The sequence below is a fragment of the Hemitrygon akajei genome, chromosome 10, assembly GCF_048418815.1.
Source record: "Hemitrygon akajei chromosome 10, sHemAka1.3, whole genome shotgun sequence".
NCBI lineage: Eukaryota > Metazoa > Chordata > Chondrichthyes > Myliobatiformes > Dasyatidae > Hemitrygon > Hemitrygon akajei.
In genome coordinates, this window is record NC_133133.1 from 139,337,260 (window position 1) to 139,350,714 (window position 13,455).

At 38.5% G+C, this 13,455-nt stretch overlaps 1 protein-coding gene across 3 annotated transcripts in view; it reads right to left on the reverse strand.

Annotated features, from left to right (window-relative positions):
* hyal6 (hyaluronoglucosaminidase 6) overlaps positions 1 to 13,014 on the reverse strand; it is a 33,122-nt gene extending 20,108 nt beyond the window's left edge. For 2 of the 3 annotated variants that reach the window (XM_073059096.1, XM_073059093.1), the window contains exon 1: positions 12,984 to 13,014. The gene's annotated coding sequence lies outside the window, so the exon portion shown is untranslated. Of the gene's footprint in view, positions 1 to 12,464; positions 12,601 to 12,983 lie in introns of those variants that run through there. The other variant, XM_073059094.1, reaches the window with a different exon arrangement.
* Between the last annotated feature and the right edge of the window lie 441 nt (positions 13,015 to 13,455).

The window sequence follows — 13,455 nt, forward strand, 5'->3', positions numbered from 1 at the left end:
GAGGTGATTCATTTTGGTAGGTCAAATATGATGGCAGAATATAGTATTAATGGTAAGACTCTTGGCAGTGTGAAGGATCAGAGGGATCTTGGGGTCTGAGTCCATAGGACACTCGAAGCTGCTATGCATGTTAACTGTGTGGTTAAGAAGGTATATGGTGCATTGGCCTTTAACAATCATGGCATTGAGTTTAAGAGCCGAGAAGTAATGTTGCAGCTATATAGGACCCTGGTCAGCTCCCACTTGGAGTACTGTGCTCAATTCTGGTCGCCTCACTTCAAGAAGGATGTGGAAGCCATAGAAAGGGTGCAAAGGAGATTTACAAGGATATTGCCTGGATTGGGGAGCATGGCTTATGAGAATAGGTTGAGTGAGCTCGGCCCTTTCTCCTTGGAGCGACGGAGGATGAGAGGTGACCTGATAGAGGTGTATAAGATGATGAGAGGCATTGATCATGTGGATAGTCAGAGGCTTTTTCCCAGGGCTCAAATGCTAGCACGAGAGGGCATAGTTTTAAGGTGCTGGGGAGTAGGTACAGAGGAGATGTCAAGGGTAATTTTTTTTTACACAGAAGGTGGTGAGTATGTGGAATGGGCTGCCGGCAAATACGATAGGGTCTTATAAGAGACTCCTGAATAGGTACATGGAGGTTAGAAACATAGAGGGCTGGGGGTAAGCCTAGGTAGTTCTCAGGTAAGGACATGTTTGGCACAGCTTTGTGGGCCAAAGGGCCTGTATTGGGCTGTAGGTTTTCTATTTTTCAATGTTGAACTTAGCCTGCATTTTACTTTTATTTAATTTTACACTTCCATTTTGGTGTCTAAGAGAGTGTGTGTGTGTGTGTGTGTGTGTGTGTGTGTGTGTGTGTGTGTGTGTGTGTGTGTGTGTGTGTGTGTGTGTGTGTGTGTGTGTATTTTTTGATTAAGCATTCTTGCTCATTTAAATAATTAATTATGGGTTATATGTAAAAATAAGTTTAATTGTATGCAACCACGTGATACATGCGCACTTCACTGCTGAAAGTAAAGACTAAGTTACACCTGCATTTCAGACTCTGTGTCTTCCTTTTAATTAATTTAATGTTTTGAAGCTGCGAAACATTATAATTATAAATTCACTATTTTATTTGTCACTTTTAAAAATGATCATGATACTACAAGCTAATCAATGAACAAGTGAGTTAGGATGATCAATATGTATTTGGAGCAAATCAATAATAGTTGGAAAAATAGAATATTCTGGAAATACTCAACAAGTCAGACAGTACCCGTAGAAAGGGGAGTAAAGTTAATGTTTCATCTAAAAGATGCTTTTTTGGTGCTCTGGCAAAATGACCTTAACCTGAAATGGTAACTCCATTTCTATCTCCACAGGTGCTGCCTGATCTGCAGCATTTCAAGCATTTTCTTTAAACAAACACAGAGTCCCAGCATTAGCATTTTTTTTGATTTTCAGTCATAGCTGTATTAAGTCTCCATCTTCAGAACTAAACTTGGCCTTGACATTACTCTGATGAGCAGATCAACACTGCACTGAACTTTGAAGTAATAATTCAATGACACTATAACAATAAAAAAAAATGCACAGAGCAGATTTTTATTTCATTAATTTCATTGGGTGTAAAATTACATGCTGTTCTTCATCAATATAGAGTAACACAGTATGGAATCATGCCTTTCAGTCCAAATAATGATTTTTTGAAGAATCCGTGAAAATGAAACATTACCATATAAGAACAAAAGGATTCACTGAAGACTAGGCATGTCACTAAGAAACCATAAAAATTGCTGTGGGAAAATAGTTTCAGTATAATTTCCAGTGATACAGAGCCAATGCACCTAAACAAGAACAAAGAAAATAATATGCCAAAGATGAAGATCCCTCAGGCTTTAGCTTCACAACCCAGATTCTGTAGCTTGGTTGTTAATACTTAGCCCTGTGGCTCCCTTAAATCTTCTACTTGCGAACAGAGTACACCAAAATTTTTCTAGTTGTCATTAAGCATAGATGATTAGATCTATTTTTCAGCAGGGAAATAAATCTCTGACTAGGATTTTTGCTTAAAAAGGACAGTGTGGGCTCTCCTTCAAAACTAAAGCAGATGTTATTTGGTTTTCATTAACTATGGAGCCGGGACAATTATTACAGTCGGTTCATCAGAGAGCCTGTTGAAGACTCAGATGGTAAATTGAGGTACGCATTTTTCACTTTTGGATGCATGGTGACATTAACACCCTTGTACAAAAAACCAAAATCAATGAAGTTGAGTTAATCTTTGCTCTTTAATCCCAAGAGGAAAGATGTATGAAGAGACATGATCCATCTCTCCCTAATATATCCAAAGCGAAAAATAAAATTAGGCTTTTCATTATTGATCAACTTATGATTCAAATTAGATTATCTGCTCATGTTGGAAAACAGAACTTTTTTTGTTTTGGCATCATGCTTGGGAACTGAGTATTTTCCACTGGGGAGGTGCATTAGCTTTTTAGACACAGTTTCACTTCTATGCTCCATCGTATTTGGCACAAAAATATTTCTTTTGGTATAAATTGATTTATAGTTTGCATATGTGCGTATGTCTTCAAACTTCAGTCAATGACTTTGTTATGTATTTCTTGGATAGTTATTTTCTGATGGACTTCTGCAAAATCAAAATCAGTGATAGCAGAAATTTTATTAATCTATTATATGTTAATACAAGGTAACTACAAATCAGGTTACTAAGAATGATGAGAACTTGGGACTTCAGAATTATCACCACTAATCTATGTGTGGAGCCATGGCGATGAATGAAATCTTAAGTAAAGACTTCTCATCAGTATTTACTGTGAAGGTGGTCATGAAATCTAGAGAAACAATCTTGAAAATGTTGGAGGAACTGAGGAGGTTCCAAGTGTATTGTAGGGCAGTATGGGAGGTGAGGGAAGAAACTGATAGGACCCTGGCAAATATTTTTGTATCTTCTTTTGCCATGGGTGAGGTTCCAGAAGACTGCAGGATGACAAATGTTGTGCTGTATTTAAAAAGGGTTGCGGGCACCATATTTCATTAGAACAGGGGTCGGCAACCTTTTTGCCTCTGTGGGCCGGATCGTGTATTAATGAGCTGACGGTGAGCCAGATAAATGCCATAAAAAACTTGAAATATGGGAATCATCCATTTAAATACATCTCATTATGTTTTGCCTCAAATTAATGAATAACGCATGTTAGAAAATCATTTGTGCTTAACCAAGGATGCCAATTAGTAATCAAAGAACTCAGTTTAGTTGCAATTTATTTCAATCAAACATCTTTTGAATCTATTAAAAGGACACAAAGAATCTTTAAACATAAAATATATGATCATGATGCATTGAATGGTGGTAAATTAAGTATAATAAAAAAGAAAATTTTAATGCAAACAGTCGATAAATCAATGTGAAACTTGATGCTGTTTGTTGCTTGAAAACTTCTCAATATTGGGTGTCAGACTTGTTGATGCCAAGAGCAAGACATTATCCAGACGGGTATCAGTCAATCTTGTTCTCAAATGGTTCTTGGTGTGCTTCATTTTTGAAGATAATTGCTCACACAGATCTGTGCCGCCAAACAATGATGCCATCTTTTTTGCAAGGTCCACTAAGTTAGGATACTTCCCACTTGGATGAATATATTTTCTATAAAAGTCAAGCACTGACGCATCTTCAGAATGAAATTTCAATCTCAATATGTTGTCACACTGCATCTCAATCAATTCCATTAGGAAAATTTCTGATGCAGTGTCCACTTCCACATCAAATGGAGTAGCAAACAGCTTGAACTCATTTGCATGCAAGCAAAAATCAGCAAAATCTAGGTAAATGAGACAAACTGATTTCCCAGCTTGCTCGATGAAGAAGTAATCTAGTGTCCAAGTGTTTTGGAAATTTCGGCACTCAGTGTCTACCTTCCTGCGTTTTGCATTCATTGTCATTGGAATTTTTTTCTTCGATTTTATTACGAAACGTGCGTTATTCAACAAGTATCGTAGCACATATAAATATCTGGATATTTAGCGTGGATTTCTTGTTAAAACACAGTGACGATGTTTCTGTTTACAAATTTGAACGATCCCATCTGAAAACCTGTTCATGCACGGAGAGTATCTAATACATATAAATCAGGTAGTCTGTATTCCTGTCATTTGTATATACCGGTGTTAGGTTTGAATCAAAACGGAACCTGGGTCAGTGTCACAAGATGCCATGCATGTCCATCAGTGTGGTCGCGTGAAACACTCAAAATAAGGAAAAATCACTCGTGGGCTGGATAAGCATAGTATCCCAATATTTGCTCGTGGGCCGGATCTGGCCTGTGAGCCATAGGTTGCCTACCCCTGCATTAGAAGATTTGGTATGTCACCAAAAACTCTAGCAACTTTCCTCAGATGTACTGTGTTGAGCACTCTAAGTGGTTGCATCGCATCTGGTATGAAGGGCCCACTGCATAGAATCAGAAAAGGCTGCAGAGGGTTGCAAACTCAGCCAGCTCCATCATAGGCACTGGCTTCTCTAGCATGGAGATAATGCCTTCAAAGGGTGGCATCCATTATTAAGGATTCTCATCATGCAACACATGCCCTCTTCTCATTGCTACTATCAGTGAGGAGGTAAAGAAGCCTAAAGAGAAACACTCAACATTTTAGAAACAACTTCTTCCCCTCTACCATCAGATTTCTGAATGGACAATGAAACAACCCATGAACACTATCTCACTTTTTTTGCTCTCTTTTTGCACTACTTATTTAATTTAATTTTTATATTTATATACAGTGGATTCTACTTCATTAGAAACACATTGGGACCAGTATATTTTGGCCCAATTAAGAGGCTGTCCCAATTAGCTGAAATTCCATGGAAATATTTTAAGAGGTATAAAAGAGACTGCTAGTTAAACTACTTTTTAACTAACAAATTGTGTATTTGAAAAATAGAGAACAAATTAAATCATTACCAATACTACTACAGTACTATAAAACTGTGTATCAGTTCCTTACAGGTACCGATGGAGGAATTCATCCACTGTATTCTGCTGTGTTCTTTTGATTCTGTGTAAATGAACACAGTCAGCACAGTGCGGATAATAGACTGCCTTCATGTTATGCTTTCAATGATTGCATCCTCCAAATCTTCATTTTTGTTGTAACATTCAAGATGACTGTGGATACCTTCAAATACTTCTTAACTTGTTGAAATAGTGAAATAGTTTCATTTTTGCTCCCAGCTGTTTCTGGCATCTTCAAGCCCGAATGTTTGAATCTGCTGTGAGCAAAGCAGTTCTAAGTTGTCTTACTGCTTGTATCTCATCAACTATCAGAGACAAAAATCACTGCTTTTTGAACACAAACACATGCAACTGATGCTAGTTAAAACTGTTCACTTTAAGCATGGTGTGGTGTCTAAAGGCCACACAAGTTCATATGACTGATACTAGTTAGAAACTGTTAGGCAACAGTTTCCTAACACAATTAAGTAGCTTAGTGTCTGAAATAAATGAAGGGAGTTCTGGCTATTTTCAGAATCTACTCTGTATATTTCTCTTTGTAATTTATAGTTTTTTATGTATTGCACTGTACTGCCACCACAAAAACAACAAATTCCGTGACATATGTTACTGATTTTAAACCTTTTTCATCGAACATAGAACAGTACAGAACAGGAGAAGGCTCTTCGTCCCACAAGAGTCATAGAAAGCTACAGCACAGAAACAGGACCTTCAGCCCATCTAAGTCAGGGCCAAACAATTTAAACTGTCTAGTTCCACCTGGACCATAGCCCTCCAATCCCCTCCCATCCATGTATTATCCAAACTTGTCAGAAACGTTGAAATCATAATCACATCCTCTATTTGCACTGCCAGCTCACTCCACTCTCACCATCCTCTGAGTGAAGAAGTTTCCCCTCATGTTCCCCGTAAACATTTCACCATTCACCCTTAACCCATGACCCCTAGTTGTAGTCTCACCCGGCCTCAATGTTAAATGCCTGCTTACATTTGCCCTAAGTATACTTCTCATAATTTTGTATAATTCTATCAAATCTCCCCTCAATTCTCAATTTTCTACATTCTAGGGAATAAGGTTCTAATCTACTCAATCTTTCCTTCTAACTCAGCTCCTTGTATCATTTTTGTAAATTTTCTCTGTACTCTTTCAATTTTATTTACACATTTCCTTTAAGCAGGTGACAAAATCTGCACACAATACTCCAAATTAGACCCCACAAATTTCTTAATATACTTCAATATAACATACCCACTCCCGTACTCAATATTTTGATCTATGAAGTCCAATGTGTCCAAAGCTTTGTTTATGATGCTACCTAACTGTACCACTACTTTCAATGAATTATGGTCCTGTACTCCAAGTTCCATTTGTTCTACTGCACTCCTCAGTGCCCTAATGCCCTCTGTGTAAGACCTACTCTGGATGATCCTCCCAAAGTGCACCACCTTACACTTGTCTGCATCCAATTCCATACGCCATTTTTCAGCCCATTTATCCAGCTGGTCCAGAACCCACTGCAAGCACTGATAGCCTTCCTTGCTACCCACTGCACCCCTAACCTTGGTGTCATTTGCAAATTTGCTGATCCAGTTAACCATATTAACACCCAGATTGTTGATAGAGATGACAGACAACAATGGACCCAACACTAATCCCTGTGGCACTCCAGTCACAGGACTCCAGTCAGAGAGGCAACCATCTACTACCACTCTCCGGCTTCTCCTGCAAAGCTAATGTTAATTCAATTTATTATCTCGTCTTGAATGCCAAGTGACTGAACCTTCTTGACCAACTACCTATGAAGGACCTTGTCAAATGCCATGCTAAAGTCCATGTAGTCCTCTGCCTTGCTGTCATCAACCTTCCTGCTAATTTCCTCTAAAAACTCTGTAAGAACTCAATTTCCTGCTAATTTCCTCAAAAAAACTCTGAGCTACCATAGAAGCATAGAAGCAGAGAAAACCTACAGCACAATACAGGCCCTTCAGCCCACAAAGTTGTACTGAACATGTCCCTACCTCAGAAATTACTAGGCTTATGCAAAGCCCTCTATTTTTCTAAGCCCCATGTACCGATACACAAGTGTCTTAAAAGACCCTATTGTATCCACCTCCACCACCATTGCTGGCAGCCTATTTCATGCACTCACCACTCTCTGAGTAAAGAACTAACCTGACATCTCCTCTGTACCTACTCCCCAGCACCTTAAACCTGTGTCCTCTTGTGGCAACCATTTCAGCCCTGGGAAAAAGCCTCTATCTACATGATCAATGCCTCTCATACCATGCACAGAGCCATGCTGACTAGCCTTAATAGGTCTAAACCTATCAAAAATTCATATATCAGGTCCCTTAGAATACCTTCCAATAACTACCCCGTGACGGACATCAGGCTCAGTGGCCTGTAATGTCTTGGTGCGTTATTAGCGTCTTTCTTAAACTGTGGAAATATATTAGCTATCCTCCAATACTTCACCTGTTGCTAAGGATTATTTAACTGCCCTGCTAGGGCCCCTGCAATTTTTGCAGTTGTCTCCCATAGGGTCAGAGGGAACACCTTGTCAACCCCCGGGTATTTGTCCACCCTGATTTGTCTCAAGACAGCAAACAATGTTTCATTGAGCCAATTAAATTAATAATCTAACAGTCAACTAAACTAATCTCCATGTCACAATGCCTATATCCTTCTATTTTTCTTACATCCATGTGCCTGTCTAAACATCCTTAAAAGTCTCTAATGTATCTGCCTTTACCACCACCTCTGGCAAAGCATTCCAGGCACCCACCACTCTCTGAGTAAGAAATTTTGCCCCTCTTATCTCCTTTGAAATTACCCTCTCTCAACCTTAAATGCATTTCCTCTGGTATTAGATACTTCAACCCTGGCAAAAATATGCCATCTGCTTACTCTATCTATACCTCTCATAATCTTATATATCTCAATCGTATCTCTCTCAGCCTCCACCACTCCAGAGAAAACAGCCCAAATTTGTCCAACCTCTCGTTATAGCCCCTCTAATCTAGTATCCTGGTTAAACTCTTCTGTGGACTCTCCAAAGTTTTGACATCCTTCCTGTAATGGGACAACCAGAAATGTTTGCAGTACTCCAGATGAGGCCTAACTAGAGTTTAATAAAACAGCAACACTACTTCTTGACTTGGACCCCATATCCCTCTGCTCATCAACGCTTTAAAGCTCTTGCCTTCTGATTCTGAAGAAGCCAGAAAACAACAGGCTAGTATCCCTAACACCAGTGGTTGGAAAGTTACTGGAAGGGATTCTACAAACATTGGCTGACAAAATGAGTGCTCCAGCCAACTGGTTGTAAGTTTTGGGTTGCCTTTCTATTTTAGATTTTGTTTAAAATCATGGCAAAAGAATAAAAAACTTTTTCTTCAATGTCAGCAAAACTAAAGAGCTGATCATTGACTCCAGGAAGAAGGGGCAGTGCAAATGCTGCCATCTACATCAATATTAAGCATGAATGTGTTGAGAGTTTCAAGCTCCTAAGAGTGAACATTTCCAATAGCCCACCCTGGTTCAACTACTTCCTCAGGAAACTAAAGAAATTTGGCATGTCCCCACTAACCTTTACCAATTTTGATCAAAGCATTATAGAAGGCATACTATTTGCATAATGGCTTGGTATGGCAACTGCTCTGCATGTGACCTGAAAAAAATGCAGGAAGTTGTGGACAGAATTCAGCACATCACAGAAACCAGCCTCCCCTCAATGGACTCTGTCTATACTTCTCACTTTCTTGGTTAAACAGTCAGCACTATCATGGACCCTACCGACTCTGGACATTCTGTCTTCAGCCTTCTCTCATAAGACAGAAGATACAAAAGCCTGAAGCATGTTCCACCAGGCTCAAGGATAGCTTCAACTCTGCTGTTATAAGACTATTGAATGTTCTGTCATTTGAACTCTTGGCCTCACAATCTACCTCATTATGATCTTGCATTTAATAGTCTACCTGTACTGCACTTTCTCTGAAGCTGTTACACTTTGTTCTGCATTGCTATTGTTTTTCCATGTTGCACCTCAATATACTGAGTAATGATCTGACATGAACAGTATGCAGGACAAGTTTTTTACTGCATCTTGGTACATGTGACAAAAATAAATATCACAGGCACAATTTACAGTATGCATCCTGTTGAACATCTGTCAAATTATCCAGATGTCTTTCCAGAAATTCATCTTTTCTCTGTGTGGGCAGATTTTCTAGAACATGACTCACACGTTAATTTCCTGCCAACCTTAGGACAAGCATTAACTTTAAATTTGATTGCCAAATACCATGTGCATGCTGCTGATGGGCCCCTTGCCAATAAAAGGAAATTCTAACCACATTGTCTATAATTTTGTCTCCTGGAAGCAAGGAATGGAAAAAAAAGGAAAACTGGTAGACTTGATGCCATTGTGTTTTGGAAAGTTCAATAGCAACTAACAATTATCAACAGCTTAGCTACGTCTATGAATTGTGTGTAGAGAGAAAAAAGAATTTTCAATGTATTTCAAATAAAAACTGAAATGGAATCATATGAAGAATTATTAGCACATTATCAAAGCTTAGACGAAGAGACAGATTTAAAGGAATTCAGAGAGGATAGAATGTGAAGGATTGGATGGAGAGTGTAAAATTCACTTAGTCCATTTCTGACACCTTTCTTAATCTCTCTGTCTCCACCTCTGGGACAAACCAATATCTTTTATAAACCTACCGTCTCCCACAGCTATCTTGACCTTACCTCTTCCCATCCCTGTGAAAATGCCTTTCCCTTTTCTCAGATCTTTCATCTCTGCCACATCAGTTCCCAGGATGAGGCTTTCCTTTCCAGAATTTTCCCTTCCTCCACCATTGAAGCAGGCCTCATTCACATCTCCATTTCCCAAACATCCGCCCTCAGCACGTTTTCCCACCATCTTAACAGAGACAGAGTCCCTCTTGTCCTCACCTACCATTCCATGAGCCTCAGATTCAGCACATCATTTCTGCAACTTCTGCCATCTTCAGTGGGATCCTATCATCAAACACATCTTCACCTTCCCTGCCCCACTCTCCACTTTTTGCAAGGGTCTCTCCCTCAGTGAATCCCTTGTCTATTCATCCCTCCTGACACTTATCCCTGCAAGCGGAAGAAGTGCTGCACCTGCTCATTCACCTCTTTCATCACCTCCATTCACAGTCTCAAACCATCCATCCAGGTGAGGCAAAACTTCACCTGTGAATCTGTTGGTGTTGTGTATTGTATCCGGTGCTCCCACTGTGGCCTCCTCCTGAGATCCAATGTAGATTGGGGGACCATTTGTCAAGCACCTTCATTCCATCCACAAAAAAGCAAGATTTCCTAGTGGTTAGCCATTTTAATTCCAATCCCCATTCCCATTCCAGCACGTTGGTCTATGGTCTCCTCTTTTGCCACGATGAGGCCACTCTCAGGTTGGAGGAGAAACACCTCACATGCCATCTAGGTAGCCTCCAACCTGATGGCCTGAACATCAATTTCTATAATTTCTGGTAATTTTCCTATATCCTCTTCCCTCGTCTTCCATTTGCATTCTGACTCCTCTCTCCTCTTTTCTTCACCTGCTGATCATGTCCTTGGTACCCCTCCTCCTTCTCTATCTCCCGTGGCCCACTCACCTCTCCTATCAAATCCCTTCATCTTCAGCCCTTTACCTTTTCCACCTATCACCTTCCTGCTTCTCACTTCCTCCACCACACACCTAGCTTCACCTATCACCTTCTGGCTTGCACTTCTTCACCTCTCCCCACCTTCTTATTCTGGCTTGTTCCCCCTCCCTTTCCAGTCCTGTTGAAAGTTCTCAGCCCAAAGCATCAACTGTATTAATTTCCATAGATGCTGCCTGACCTGCTGCTTCCCTCCAGCATATTGTATGTGTTGCTCTGGATTTCCAGCATCTGCAGAATCTCCCGTGTTTATGAAATTAAAAGGGGATTCTTTTGTAAATAGCAGAATCCATGAATTTATATTGCTTGTAAAATAATAATTGCAACAATTTAGAGTAAGTCACTATACAACAGTTATTACTTACCTCCCCTTCCTAACAAATCATAAAGTTTATTTGCAGCATAGCTACAGTTTTAATTCCTTTAAAAATACACAGAAAAATACACAAAATTTCACATGCAATATTAAACAACAGAAGTCCAGTCTTGTTATTGTCGTTAATCTTCTGAAATAATTTGCTTATGTTGATGAAGGGAAGAAATACACACAATTGATAAAGAATACTAAAATATCAAAAAATAAAATAATCTAAAATTGCGTGTTTCAAAATTCTGGCCACTTTCAAGAATTAGAGTTTGTGTCTATATTGCTTCTGAACAGACAGGTACAAGGTTACCTAAATCTAAAAGTACATCACCAATGTATATGGTAAGGATAGACATTGTTAGCATGATAAAATTTTGCACTTATCAGGAAATTGCATGGACTGTCATTTGCCCATAAATTCTAGCACAGCTGAAGGGTATTACAATGGTTATCAATGATTGCTTCTGTGCAATGATACTGGCGGTACGGGCTCATCCAAATCTAGAATCTTAATTATGCTTCTCCATTTCAAATGTTACCTTGCATTTAATCCTACTGAGATCACTGTTAAAAAGTGTTCATATAATTTACATGGTTAGTTATAATGAATTCCATTATCTTTTTTTGAAATCTACTATGGCTTGTCCACCTGTTTGTTCAGGAATTTTACTTTTGTAGAAAACTGTCCTGAATATAGACAAGAGTTGTCTGCTACACTGAATGGCTTTATATAACTTTTTAAAACCATCTATAATTGAAACTTGAATATTTAAATAAACATGAACAATTACTGGACATTTGCATCTCTAGAATTAATTCCCTTAATTAAACATAACAACACAGGTTCTGTTGAGAGTACTAAAAACAACCACTGATTATGTCTTTATTGAATGGAGCTAAATCAAACCCTTTTATCTTCACTTTTGGCTCCACTTTGGACATTATAAACATAAAGTTTGCTGTTCCATTATTTTTGTTTACTCTGTGGCTAATACAGAATGATTTAATATTTGAAACAACCCACTTCCAGTTAGATCAGAAACCAAAGCCAATTTTTAGCTGGATGTCTATTTAAGTCCTATTAAACTGAATGATTTACTGGATATTATTATAGAAATAAAATAACTTGCGTAAAAGTTAAACTAATTATAGGAATTGCATTTTTCTTTGAACTACTAAGCAACAGTTCAAAGATTTTCAGTTATACCTTGACTTTCATCTAAAGATTCTCCTCAGAAATGAATGTTTCTACATGTCCGAAAGCGTAGTCTGAATGTTATATAACACTTCAAGCTTGATGATTCACAATATTTGTACTTATTACCCTGAAACCATCAGGCTTCTGAAAACGTATTGATAAATTCACTCACCTCAACTGTGAACTGATGTCACAACCTATAGACTCACTTTCAAGGACTCAAGCTATGTTCTTAGTTTTGTTGACTTACACAATTTTGTCAGGCTTTATAAATGTATGGTTTTCTATTGTATTTCCTTGTATTCCTGTAAATATCTGCAAGAAAATGAATCTCAAGGTAGTATATGATGACATATACATACTTTGATAATAAATTTAATCTGATGTAGAAGACAAAGTCAAAGTTACTAAGCAGGCAACTTGAAGACAGTCAACCTGAGTTGTGTAAAAAGACGCAAAGCAAAGTTGTGTGCCAAGCCTTTATCACATTACATCCTGCTACTACATGTGTGCTTATTCAAAAGCCCATATTATGAGAACTTGTCTGTCATTACACTAAATAGCTTGCATCATAATAAAAAGAAGTCAGTCCACGGCAATGGAATATGAGTTGATACTACCACTGGTATTGAACATAGGTGAATATCTAGATCTAAGTAAGACAAGATTTCCAAGAATGTTCAGGTCTTACCTTGACACTGAAACATCCAACAGTCTGTGGTCCCTCCTAGAAAGAGGAATGTTTCTGCCGGTTTGAGATGGAGTTTTATTATATTGCTATGCTCCACCTAATGGGAGTGATTATGCTAAGTAATGCTAAGTAATTGACACTCAAAGGCTTGCATAATACATTCCCCAATGATTTTAACATAAATTATGTTGTTTTGTCAACTGAAAAATATCAACAATAAATCCAAGTGCAACGAAATAAAGTCTTTCTCCACATATATGACTTATACTGCACAGCACTGGTGTTTTTAACTTGTAGTTGTTGATCCTTGGGGAGAGGGAACTAACTTAAAAAAACATAAGGAAAGGAGGTCTACTGCACAATAACTGACAGCAATCAGCTCTCTGGTGATCAGAAAGCCTAAAATGGAGCTTTTGACTACTGTACAGTTAATGGTCTGCCATAAAATAATTAAAGAATAGAAGGTAAATCA